Genomic DNA, 14,258 nt, shown 5'->3' with positions numbered 1-14,258 from the left:
AAACGGAGGCAACCGTGAGTCCAAGTTTACACGAACCCTATTCATATCTTTTTTCGAACAAATCGGAGCAGCTTTTAGAAATGGAGGGCCGGTCGTTCTCGACCAGTCTAGCTTGCATGGCATTAACGCAATAGCGGTCACGCGCCCACTCAAAGAAACGTGAAAGCTCATCTTCAAGCGAGGAAACTGACAATGGAACGTCCTCAAAGTGGCAGCCTACGCCGGCAGATACGGCTGATGAAAAGCGGAGGACTCCGACTTATGACGGATCAATTCCCGGATCAGTGACAGTGTGTGAGGAGCCTTTCGAGACTCGGGAAAATGGAGGCGCCTAGGGCTGAAGTGGAAGGTTCACTGCTTAGTCCGGCATCCTTTCGCTGGGAGCAGCTTAGTATAGTTGAACGAGAGGCGCCTATCGCGGCACAGAAAAGTGACCCTTCGCTAACTGTGCTGCAGGCTAATGTAACTGAAGGAGTGGTCCGAAAAAACATCTCGTTCTACACTAGGTCAGGTCTGAAGTACCGGAAATATCAGGATTTCAAGGGTCGGACATACAACCAACTACTCCTGCCAGAAAATTACCGACCACAGCTTTTAGAGTTAGCGCATTGGAATACTTGGGCGGGCCACTTCGGTATCAAGAAGACAAAGGCTAGGCTAACGAAAGATTCATATTGGCCAGGATGCTGGAAAGAGGTTCAAACACTTGTTCGGTCATGCGACCCATGTCAGCAAGTTGGTAAATCCAACAAGTGGCAGAATTTCACTCGGAGCGGGACAGGGCAAAATACAAACTTTCTTCGATCGCCTCAGCTGTGTCTTGCCTGCCCGAATGACTGTTAGGAAGCGCTTTGCACTGTATTCTTTAGCTATTTATTTTCTTTGAATATGTCTTCTTTGAGAGCACTATTTGTGGAGGTCTGTATCCCGGGCCTTTTATCGGGTGCGTGTTTCGTGTTTGGTACAATAGCCATAATGGTGCTGTTGAGAGCACAGAGGGAGTCAGAGCGTCTGTTTTCATGGAGTTCGGTCTGGCGTTGTGGAGAGCATTGGGAGGGTGCTCACTTTCATCGAAGTGGTTGGCGTTGATTTTCGGTCACTATGTGAGCTTTATCAGATCCAAGCAAAGACCAGCAAATGAAAGGGCGGCAAAACCATTTCCTCAAACCCGTGAAGGACGTCACTCAATCAGCACATCGCATACGTCGAGCCGTGTCGAACAGCTCGACTTCTGGATGTATTATCTGGCGGCGGGGTGCTGTTGTGCCATACCATGAGCTTATCATCGAGGCGACGGGAGCTGCCATACTACGTGTACCACGTGCATATCATCGAGGCGACGGGAGCTCCCACTTCTCCGCTACGAATAAAAAATTCGACAAGGGGGACTTCAAGAAGCACCCAGCCACTCCTCGACGAATCAAGAATTCGACGTGAGTGACGTCGGCACTTGCCAACCTGGTTCCTGCTGACGAAGGGTCACCAAAGAGACTGAAGGGAGAACCGGCCCATTGTGAGCAGAGTGAGTCGCTTCCAGCCACCCAGTCGGTCTGATGCGCTCTTGCAGTTACATGTACGCTATCATCCACTATCTGTAAATATTGTATAAATCTCCTTTTCATTTCTTCTTCGTCTGCAGAAAGAGTCCCTCTCTCGTCCTTCACCCCGAAGTCACAACAGGCACGCAACAGCGGGGGCCTCCAGACTAATTTTTGGCCACGTGAATTTCTGGAATGTGCACCCAATGAAGGGCATATGAGCTTTTTTTGCGTTTCAACTGCATCAAAACGCCGAATCAATCCACCAACCACGTGCTTAGCAGCCCACAACCATTGCCACTGAACCATGACGGCGAGGAAAAGGAAGCCCGTAACGACTAAAAGGCCATCACACTGCAGCGCTTGACTCCATATATATATATATATATATATATATATATATATATATATATATATATATATATATATATATATATATATATATATATATATATATGCGGACCGGCCGCCGTTAGAATCTGAACCTGGCAACGTTTAACGTTAGAACGTTATCTAGTGAGGCGAGTCTAGCAGTGTTATTGGAAGAATTAGAGGGTAGTAAATGGGATATAATAGGGCTCAGTGAGGTTAGGAGGGCAAAAGAAGTATATACAGTGCTAAAAAGCAGGCAACGTCCTGTGCTACCAGGGTTTAGCGGAGAGACGAGGACTAGGAGTCGGATTCCTGATTAATAAGCTGGTAACATCCAGGAATTCTATAGCATTAACGAGAAAGTGGCAGGTCTTGTTGTGAAACTTAAAAAGAGGTACAAATTGAAGGTCGTACAGGTCTACGCCCCTACATCCAGTCATGATGACCAGGAAGTCGAAAGCTTCCATGAGGACGTGGAATCGGCGATGGGTAAAGTCAAAACAAAATACACTATACTGATGGGCGACTTCAATGACAAGGTAGGCAAGAAGCAAGCTGGAGACAAGTCAGTGGGGGCAGTGGCATTGGCTCTAGGAAAAGCAGAGGAGAATTATTAGTAGAGTTTGCAGAATAGAATAATATGCGGATAATGAATACCTTATTCCGCAAGCGGAATAGCCGAAAGTGGACGTGGAGGAGCCCGAATGGCGAGACTAGAAATGAAATAGACCTTATACTCAGTGCTAACCCTGGCATCATATAAGATGTGGACGGGCTCGGCAAAGTGCGCTACAGTGACCATAGGATGATAAGAACTCGAATTAGCTTAGACTTAAGGAGGTAACGGAAGAAACTAGTAGGCAAGAAGCCAATCAATGAGTTAGAGGTAAGAGGGAAACCAGAGGAATTCCGGATCAAGCTGCAGAAATTATATTCGGCAAAGGGGGAAGGCAGCTGGGGAGGATCAAGTAACAGAAGATTTGTTGAAGGACGGTGGGCACATTGTTCTATAAAAACTGGCCACCCTGTATACACAATGCCTAATGACCTCGAGCGTACCGGAATCTTGGAAGAACGCTAACATAATCCTAATCCATAAGAAAGGGGACGCCAAAGACTTGAAAAATTACACACCGGTCGGCTTCCTGTCCGTTGTCTACAAAGTATTTACTAAGGTAATTGCAAATAGAATCAGGAACACCTTAGACTTCTGTCAACCAAAGGACCAGGCAGAACTCCGTAAAGGCTACTCAACAATAGACCATATTCACACTATCAATCAGGTGATCGAAAAATGTGTGGAATATAACCAACCTTTATTTATAGCTTTCATTGATTACGAAAAAGCGTTTGATTCAGTCGAAACCTCAGCAGTCATGGAGGCATTGCGGAATCAGGGTGTAGACGAGCCGTATGTAAAAATACTGAAACTTATCTGTAGCGGCTCCACAGCCACCGTAGTCCTCCATAAAGAAAGCAACAGAATCCCAATAAAGTAGGGCGTGAGGCAGGGAGATACGATCTCTACAATTCTATTCACAGCGTGTTTACAGGAAGTATTCAGAGACCTGGATTGGTAAGAATTGGGGATAAGAGTTAATAGAGAATACCTTAGTAACTTGCGATTCGCTGATGATATTGCCTTGCTTAGTAACTCAGGGGACCAAGTGCAATGCATGCTCACTAACCTGGAGAGGCAAAGCAAAAGGGTGGGTCTAAAAATTGATTTGTAGAAAACTAAAGTAATGTTTAACAGTCTCGGAAGAGAACAACAGCTTACGATAGGTAGCGAGGCACTGGAAGTGGTAAAGGAATACATCTACTTAGGACAGGTAGAGACTGCGGATCCGGATGATGAGACTGAAATAATCAGAAGAATAAGAATTGGCTGGGGTGCGTTTGGCAGGCATTCTCAGATCATGAACAGCAGGTTGCCATTATCCCTCAAGAGAAAAGCGTATAACAAATGTGTCTTACCAGTACTCACGTACAGTGCAGAAACCTGGAGGCTTAGAAAAGGGTTTTACTTAAGTTGAGGACGACGCAACGAGCTATGGAAAGAAGAATGATAGGTGTAACGTTAAGGGATAAGAAAAGAGCAGATTGGGTGAGGGAACAAACTCGAGTTAATGACATCTTAGTTGAAATCAAGAAAAAGAAATGGGCATGGGCAGGACATGTAATGAGGAGGGAAGATAACCGATGGTCACTAAAGGTTACGGACTGGATTCCAAGGGATGGGAAACGTAGCAGGGGGCGGCAGAAGGTAAGGTGGGCGGATAAGATTAAGAAGTTTGCAGGGACGACATGGCCACAATTAGTACATGACCGGGGTAGTTGGAGAAGTATGGGAGAGGCCTTTGCCCTGCAGTGGGCGTAACCAGGCTGATGATGATGATGATTATATATGATCACAAACCTATTAGAAACTTGTTAGAAACATGTAGGGCATGGATGTTTCTGCACACTCGATCAGCTGTGAACATGCAAGATCTGTTTGTATATAAAAGATTCAAAGACAGGCAGGAAGGGACACAACTGGCTGACTTCACTGCACAGTTTCGATTTACATTTCTTTAACGTGTCATCATCTACTGCTTCATCTCCACAAGAAAAGGCTGTTTGCCTGCTTTTTGCATTGTTGCACGAGTTTTACATAACAATGCAGCAGGGTACGTTGTCACTGTGCCACTACAGCAAGCGAATAATTTACTTAATTTACTAACCGTAGAGTTAATTACCGTTCAAAGCAGATGTTAACACAGGTGCAGTAAGGATACAAAGTCCGCAACATATTCAATGTTTATTGGTTTCTGTGCAAGAAAAAAAATTCTTCAGTGAAGCGATGCAACTTAACGTGCATGAAGTATTCGAAAACGAATTAACGATGCTGTTTATTCAAGCCACAGAGTTAATGCTATCATAGAAAACTGTTGGCATCAGGAGTGCTGATGTATGGTCACTTAAGCCTACACATTTTCTCTGTCAAATTTAATAAGTAAGTGGTGTAAGATAACCTTCCAAGATGCATCGGGAAATTCACGCTTGAAAACTGACAAGAAAATGTAACTGAACGGTACTGCATTCAGCACAACGTTGAAACTTCAGGTACGTTGCTGTCTTGTCATTTGCCCTTGCAGAGGTTGAAATCATGTAAGCTGCTTCGTACGCGTGATTTTTGTATGCTACTCAACCAAAGAAAATTGTGACGACTCCAAAAGGCCATGTCTCGTGGGAATCGAACACCTCGCAGTATTAACAACTCACAAAAGTGTACGAAGCAAACGAACGCATGGAAATGGGAGAATGGAATCTGTGGTAAAAGTTTTTTATTTTCCCTTTGCGTATCTACAGAATTCGGCAATCCACATTTCCGTGCATTGCACTTGTTGAGCGAGACGCCATTTCCCAAAACAAACCGGCAAAAGAGCTCTCCGCGCAATTTCGAAGAAAAATCGCAGCGATCGCTGCGGCGGTGTGACAGTGCAATAGACCGGTTGGTTGCAGCCGAAACTAGGGGGGCCGGCACTGCGACTGCGATTTTTGTCGAAAACGCCGGAAATCGCTCTTCCGGTGCGACGAAAATCGCATCATGTGTAACATTATGAGAAGCCAACAAACACTGACACCAAAAACAACATAGGGGAAATTACTTGTGCTTAATAAATGAAATAAAGAAACGATAAAAATAATGGAAATTAAAGTGGATGAAAAAATGACTTCGCGCAGGTGGGAACCGAATCCACAACCTTCGCATTCCGCGTGCGATGTTCTACCATTTGAGCTACCACGGCACTGTTTCCCCATTCACTTTTTTGGGTATTTATGTGTTTTAGTAGAACCCTGGGAGTGTTAGCCAGCGCCATCGCTCACATACCTTGGTGGCGGACGTGGAACGTCCTTTTTGCCACAGGCGTAACGAGTACATGACCTTCTTTGGGTGAAGGCAACTGGACAATAAATCCACACGTGCTAACTGAAGGCATCAATGTTGCCGGATTCGAGACCCTCGTTATGTAATAAACGAGAAGAGAGGGGGTTAACCGAGGGTCCCGATTTTTATTAGTCATATCATAAAAAGCCAACACTGACACCAAAGACAACATAGCGGAAATTACATGTGCTTAATAAATGAAATAAAGAAACGATAAATTAATGGGAAAAAAGTGGGCGAAAAAAGAACTTGCTGCAGGTGGGAACCGAACCCACAACCTTCGCATTTCGCGTGCGATGCTCTACCAATTGAGCTACCACGGCGCTGTTCCCCATTCACTTTCTTGGGTATTTATGTGTCCTAGTAGAACCCTGGGAGTGTTAGCCAGCGCCATCACTCACATACCTTGGCGGCGGACGTGGAACGCCCTTTTTGCCACAGGCGTCACGAGAACGTGATCTTTTTTGGGCGAAGGCAACTGGTCAATAAACCCACACACGTTACCTGAAGGCATCAATGTTGCCGGATTCGAGACCCTCATTATGTAATAAACGAGAAGAGAGGGGGTTAACCGATGGTCCCGATTTTTTATAAGTCATATCATAAGAAGCCAACACTGACACCAAAGACAACATAAGGGAAATTACTTGTACTTAATAAATGAAGTAAAGAAACGATAAATTAATGGAAATTAAAGTGGATGATAAGACAACTTGCCGCTGGTGGGAACCGAACCCACAACCTTCGCATTTCGCGTGCAATGCTCTACCAATTCAGCTACCGTGGCGCCGTTTCTCCATCCACTTTCTTGGGTATTTGTGTGTGGGTATTTGGGTATGTGTGGGTACTTGGGTATTTGCCAGTTGCCTTCACCCAAAAAAGATCACGTTCTCGTGATGCGAGAAGAAGAAGCCGTGGAGTGCGGATGCACATCGCGTCAGCTCCGCATTTTCTTATGATTCTCGGCGGAAAATCGCATTTTGTGGAGAAATCCATTGATCTTCAAAAGAACAGGTGCCAAGGAGTCCAAGGACACCATTCTCTATCAGGTGGGCCCGTTTTTCGGCCGTCAATCGGTCCTTCCTCTCGCTGCGCGTGGCGGTAGATCTACACCCAACTAGAACGCCTCGACACCTCGAACGGCTCCGCCGCAGCGGTGGCTGAGAGAGCTCGGCCTACCGACGGAGATACCCAGGCCCTGCTCCCTAATGGAAGTCGTGAGCGTGGGAGGCGAAGAAATGCAACCGGAGGAGTTCGGAAAAGAATCAGGTTGGTGCGAAGTTAGAAGAGGCACAAAGAAGCGATGCAGCGGTGGTGCCGGATTGGCGGGACACGAGCAGCAGGAAAGAACCTTCGTCGGGGAAGCAAAAAATAGAAACAAATGGAAGAACGAACGCAAGGTGCGACAAATCATCAAAGCAAGTAGGCTGCCTAACCTGCCAAAAGAAGACTACAGGGTTATCGTGCGTCCACGTGGCGGACTTAAGGTATCAGACTACAAGCTGGATCGCATTTACTACTGTCTGCGCAACGCTGCCGGGGTCGGCCGAGAGACAGCGGAGGAAGACAGCATATGCATAAACAGCAAACAAAATATAGTGGTGCTCAGCACGCCTTCCGAGGACCGAGCCAGGAAATATGGGGCTATCAATAAGCTACGCCTTGGAGAACAAGAATTTGAAGCAAGTGCTTACAGAGCAGCTCCTGATAATACATCCAAGGGTCTCATCAGAGGAATATCTCAGGAGGAGAGTCCGGAGGACATAGTGACCACTCTGGTCACGCCACGCAATCCTGGAGTCTTGCACGCCAAGAGAATGGGTAACACTGACAACGTGATCGTTTTATTTGAAGGTTTTCACGTCCCAAGATATGTGAGGTATGGAGCGATGCTTATCCAATGCTCCTTGTATAAAAAACACATCGACATATGCTATGGATGCGGAAGAACAGGGCACAGGGCTGACGTGTGCCCCAACCCTGAAGACAAGATTTGCCGGGGGTGTGGGTGCAAGAATCCACAGCAGGATCACAACTGCAACGCGGAGTGCCAACTGTGCGGCAAAGACCACCTCACGGGAGACAAGAAGTGCCAAGCAAGATACAAGACACCGTACCTGGTCAGGAGACGCCGCTGGGAGCGACGGAGGAGGGAAGAAAAGGCCGAAGAGGAAGAGTACTACTACCACAACTACAATGAAAACAGAGGGAGCAACAATAATAATCATAAGACTGTAGCGAGCAAGCAGCCCTCAACCGACAGAGAAGACACAAGCAGGAAAAACTATGGAAGACACCGCTCCGGTTCCTTCCCGAGACTGCCAGGAGAAGCCGGTCGCCAACGCTCCAGGTCCAGGTCCAGGACCAGATCGTGGACGAGATCAAGGTCGAGGTCCGGTTCGAGAACTAATCGAGGGGGAGACGGGAGCAAAGCAGAGGTGAGCTGGGCAAGCGTGGTCTCCGGCACTGCTACTCAATCGCCTAAAGTTAAAGGGTCCGCCCTAGAACAGGAAATGTCACAGATTAGAAACATGTTAGAACAGATTACCCGAGAGAATGCAATGCTTAAAGATGAGATCAAGCAGCTTAGGGCAGAAAACGCGAAACTTCAGCAAGAAAAGAATGGCAACGCACCCTCCGCCAGTACGACGTCGACGCGGAGTCGGGCTCCAACGCCCGTTCCCACGCAAGCGAACGGAGAAGCACCACCACACAAAAGGAGGGCGCAAGAAACGGCTGAAGAAAACAGCGTCTTTGTAATCAGCGAGGTTATGGGAACGTTTAAAGGAATGTTCGATGGGTTACAGCAACAAATCACAAACATGTATGTAGAGATTAAACAACGATTCGATGGATTAGAGAATAGAGTAGCGGCACTAGAAAGCACACCAAATGATATTAGGCCAGCAGGCGCAGGACCGGTTAAAAGCAAGCCGTATAGCAGGCCGAATGCGGTAGAAAATAGCAAGGCCACCGGGGAAGAACAGATAAATCAACATGGCGCCGCGTAACCAATACGCGATTTGGCAATGGAACTGCCGCGGGTATCGTCGCAAGCGAGGAAACCTGCAGCAGTTCATAACAACTAAGGAGGGGCCAGATGTCATCGCCCTGCAGGAAACCGGGGGGATCGCAAAATTATCGGGGTATAAATCGTATAGTGCTTCCGGCGAGAAGGCAACCGTCACGACGCTCATACACAGAAACCTCTCGGCTGTCGAGCACGATACCGGTGTGCGCGGCATAGACCACGTCCTGATTGAAATAATCCCCTCCCGTAAAGAAGAGGGAAGTCTATTTATTGTGAACATATATAGTCCACCCCGGCACAAGCCCAAATTCGGCCCACTCTTCCGCAAAGTGTTGAGCGTAGCGCACAAGCAGGCACTAGTCGTGGTCGGCGATTTTAACGCGCCACACGCGGCTTGGGGATACAGCATAGAGAACATTAAGGGCCGAAGCCTGTGGGCAGACGCTCAGCACGAAGGCCTAACGCTCGTAACTGACCCTCAGGCACCAACCAGAATAGGAAACAGCGTAACCAACGACACGACACCAGATCTCACATTTACGAAGAATGTAGCCATTTCTCAATGGACAAACATGCAGGAAAGCTTAGGTAGTGACCACTACATCGTCGTCACAACGGTACAAGCAGGCCCAAGGAAAAAGAGGGGGAGAGAACTGAAGCTAGTAGAATGGGACTCTTTCCGCAAAATCCGACAAGATGATGCGGAAGACACTATAACGGACATAGAGAAATGGGCAGAGAAACTGCAAAAAAACATTAAACGAGCTACCAAAACTGTTCCAGAGGAGGCAGGTATAGAGGAGATGGATAGCAGATTATTGCACATGTGGGAAGCGAAAGGTAGCATGCTGAAAAGATGGAAAAAGCAAAAACATAATCGGAAATTAAGGAAGAGAATTGTGGAATTAAACAAGGAAATCGAGATATATGCAAATAGGTTAACCCAACAGAAGTGGGAAGCCACGTGCGACTTGATGGAAAGGCAGATAGGAATGTCCAAGACCTGGAACATTCTCCGATGCCTCTTGGACCCCGGAAGTACAAAAACCATACAAAGACACAATCTACAGAAGGTTATACACAGCTACAACGGCACAGAAGAAGAGCTCTTCCGAGAACTCCAAAAGATGTACGTTGGAGATGCGGATAGAGAAGTACTTCCGGATTACCTAGATAACGAGAATCCAGATCTTGATACCCCTATTACGGAGGCAGAAGTCAGATATGAACTGACCAGGCTCAACTCGAAATCTGCACCAGGACCTGATGGGATAAGTAACAAAACACTTAGAAACCTTGACGATGTATCCATCCGAGCTCTCACGGACTACATGAATAACTGCTGGGAGCAAGGCAGCATTCCAAGTCAATGGAAATCAGCCCAAATTATTTTTATACCAAAGACTGGAAAGAAACCACAACTGACGAACTTAAGGCCCATATCCCTGACATCCTGCGTCGGTAAACTCATGGAACATGTGGTTCTCACACGTCTCACGAGATACATGGATGATGGAGGACTTTACCCACATACCATGGTTGGATTTCGACCAAAGTTATCGACGCAGGATATTATGCTCAAACTAAAACATCAGATCATAGATGCGGGTGAGAAAAGTCTAGACACTAAGGCCATACTAGGTCTCGATCTAACTAAGGCCTTTGACACCGTCACGCACAAGGCCATACTACAAAATCTCCAAAAACTGGATGTAGGACGTAAAACATACGCGTACATCAAAGACTTCTTGACAGATCGTACCGCAAAGATTTCAATTGGAGAATCCAAATCGGACGCACTCAAGCTAGGTAGTAGGGGTACCCCTCAGGGCTCCGTCCTATCTCCCTTTCTATTCAACGTGGCAATGATTGGTCTTCCTGCGAGACTCGAAAAGATAGAAGGACTCGGACACAGCCTCTACGCGGACGACATCACCCTTTGGGTGGCGGGTGGAAGCGATGGGCATGTGGAAGAGATCCTTCAAACCGCAGTAAACACGGTAGAAGACTACATCAAAGACAAGGGACTGAGATGCTCCTCGCAAAAATCAGAACTTCTGCTCTATAGGCCCACATGCCGCGGTCGAAAAAGCATTAGGGAAAGGCCGGGCATTGTGGTCACAGTAGAAGGCACCACAATACCGATAGTGGAGAGCCTGAGAATACTGGGACTCCGCATATCCGAAAACGGCCATAACGGAGAAACCATTAGACTACTTGACAATAGTGTTCAACAAACCATCAGACTAATAAAGCGGATATCCAACAGGCACTATGGCATGAAAGAGCACAATCTCATCCGATTAATAGAAACATTCGTAATCAGTCGTATTGTATATGTGGTTCCTTACCTCAAGCTCTACGCTGCGGAGAAAGCCAAGATAGACTGCATTATTAGAAGGGCCTATAAGCAAGCCTTGGGACTTCCGGCAAATACGTCAAACGAGAAATTCTTGGCGCTCGGCGTGCACAATACATTAGACGAACTTATTGAGGCACAGAGAGTAGCGCAGTATGAAAGGCTTACGCAGAGATTGACGGGGAGACACATCTTAGATGACATCGGAATAACCTACGAAGCACAGCACGGAGTGCGGAGGGACATCCCAAGAAAAATAAGGGAACATCTATCAATACCCCCACTTCCCAGAAACATGCACCCGGAGTTTCACCAAGATCGAAGAAACGCACGAGCGAGAGCTCTCCACAAAAGGTTCCGTTATGCCAGGGACGTGGTCTATGTGGACGCGGCGGAGTACGCAAATGGACAGAGTATGTCGATAGTTGCTACGATTCTAGAGGGTGACTGCAGAGTTAGTGGGACGGTGAAAACATGGAAGGCAGAGGTGGCGGAGGAAGCTGCCTTAGCACTGGCAATAGCCTCCACGGAAGCCAACATCGTAAGCGACTGCAAGACAGCAGTCAAGAACTATGCAAAAGGAAGAATCTCGCCGGAAGCACTCAGAATTTTAAACAACTTTCGTGAAGATCGCGACATTCACATTATATGGGCACCCGCACACTCCTCCCTTCCCGGGAACGAAATAGCGCACAACCTGGCTCGAGAACTGACAGGCCCAGCAGGTGACACGCAACAAATACTGGGAACGGAGAGAGACCGGATGACCAGCTTTAACGAGATCACCAAACACTATAAATTGGGAAGGGCCCATTTCCTCCGGGCACACTCCTCGTTAAATAGACGGCAAGCGACGGCATGGCGCCTCTTACAAACCGACACATATCCGAACCCGGTGGCCTACCACCACTACTACCCGGACCTTTACACGGATAGATGTAGATTCTGTGAAGAAAGGGCGGACCTACAACACATGGTATGGGCTTGTCCTCGTACACCCATACAGAATAAAATAATTAAAACCAGAGAGCAGTGGGAGACCGCGTTGCTCAGCTGTGCACCGGAAGACCAACGCAAGGCAATCCAGCAGGCCGAAGATGCCGCCAGGGCCCAAGGGCTCGAGGCCGTCATTTAGGTAGAGGCCTAGGTCTCAAATCTGCTGTGCACAAATAAAGTTTATTCCTCCTCCTCCTCCTCGTGATGCCTGAATTCCAGAACTGCTTGTGATGGTCTATAATGCCGGAAATATTACTGCGAGCTTACGATGCGCCATTTGTGCCGAGTGCATTTATTCTGAGCCGTGATCCGGTGAAAGAACATTGCAGCGAGCATCGCTGGCGCTGCGCTACGCTTTGCCTGTAAACAGGATCCCGCTGCGACCGCTGCGAACACACATCCTGCATGCTTGTTCCATGTTGTTTTATTTCACTCCCGAGTGAAGTTACGGCGAGAAAGTTTTCCAAAGTCTGGTGCCTACGATAGCGGCGGGTGTGTTCGTATACTGTGTCGCTGCGTTTTTTGTCGGACGGGGCGAGGTGATGGAGCAAAACCATTCTCAGGAGAAATCAGAAAAGTGCGCGCAACAAACTATTTGTAGAAGAAGCCTTCAACGCAAAGATTTGTCGCCGTCCACTTAGCGTAAACTATCAACAGAGAGGTTTAGCTTCTCCGGTATTCCGGTAAAGCGCAGGCGGACGCCCGGGGCGTTGAGGCGTTGTGGCGGAGGCGTAAACGTGAGCGGTCGAGAGGTCTAAAGTCCCAAAATTATAGAGGGACCTCAGAGAGGTCTGCATGGTGCAGCCACCTGGTGGCGCAGGGTTCAAACAGACAGAAACAGTTAATATTGCATTAACCGAGCGTATTCTTCTTCGCTGCTGGTGTAAATTTTCGGCACTGGCATAATCGTGTTGCTTCCCCAATGCCCCGTCCGCCTGCGTTTTACCGGAATACCGGACAAGCTAAACCTCTCTATTGTCAGCAGTGAGATAGCCGAGCGTCTAGCGACGGTGTTCGAGCGTTGTGTGGCACCGTCGATTGATTGCTATCCACCAGTTCTCACAGCACGCGCAAGCTGTAGAATGTGTGCTGTGAAAACACAACAAAAAATATAATTTTTATGCTATTTAAAACCTAGAGTATTTATTTAAAACGATGAATGAAGCATTTTTGCACCTTCCTGCCTCGACCGTATTCTCGCCCCAGGTTTGTAATGGTTGCCATAAATGCATTGTTTTATATAATTACTTTTTTAATAGCAACTGATTCATTTTAAGCTTGAGAAACGAGTAGTAGATACGCCGTGTACAAGTGAACAAGCGCAAAAGCGTTGCAGAGCTGCTCTTTCTACTTTTGTCACTTGCAATGAAGCTAAAGAGCAGACGACGGGCAGCGTTGTAAAAGGCACGGGGTTATTTTTCTGCCGCTATCCGGCATGTGCGGTAGCACATGAGAGCTCTAATAAACCAGTCATCAAAATGCAAAAGCCTTTATTTATACCGAGAATTATGCGTTTCAGGAGCACGATGTTTCGAGCGGGACTATTTTAGTCGCGGAGGCAATCGGCTGTCGCGCTTCGGTCATCTGGGCGGGGCCTCCCCTTTTTACTAAAGTTGTATCCGACTATAGTATGACTAATGCAAGGTTCACGAGCAATATAATCACTCAGTCATTTTGAATGCTTCTCGTACTGCACGCTAAGTTGCTATTGGTGCAGGGTGCAGCAGGCCGAAACTACGTAGGATTGCCCACACAGGTTCAAAAATCGTGCAGAAAAGACCTACGTGCATTCCACGACCCATCTTTTATAGGGAGAGGATATATTTTCTTATTTTACCAATGGTGATGACGTGGAAACTGTATTACGCCCATTGCGTTTGCATTTCTATTGACGACGGACGATGGCCTACGTCGCTGATGAAAACGGATGAGTATGAGTTACTGAAGTCAGTACCAGTGAAAAATAACGGTGACCACCAAGGCTGCGAAGCAGTGATTTCAAATCTCGTAAGTTATCTGCCCGGGCAG

The 14,258-nt window shown here is 47.3% G+C and overlaps 1 protein-coding gene across 2 annotated transcripts in view; it reads right to left on the bottom strand.

Annotated features, from left to right (window-relative positions):
- The window catches only part of LOC139052217 (uncharacterized), a 122,411-nt gene that overhangs the window by 36,065 nt on the left and 72,088 nt on the right, over positions 1–14,258 (bottom strand). The gene's annotated exons all lie outside the window — the stretch shown is intronic.

This window comes from Dermacentor albipictus, unplaced genomic scaffold (genome assembly GCF_038994185.2).
Source record: "Dermacentor albipictus isolate Rhodes 1998 colony unplaced genomic scaffold, USDA_Dalb.pri_finalv2 scaffold_20, whole genome shotgun sequence".
In the NCBI taxonomy this organism is placed as follows: Eukaryota; Metazoa; Arthropoda; class Arachnida; order Ixodida; family Ixodidae; genus Dermacentor; species Dermacentor albipictus.
The sequence above is the reverse complement of the archived record's forward strand: the minus strand, read 5'-3'. Positions and strand labels throughout refer to the sequence as shown.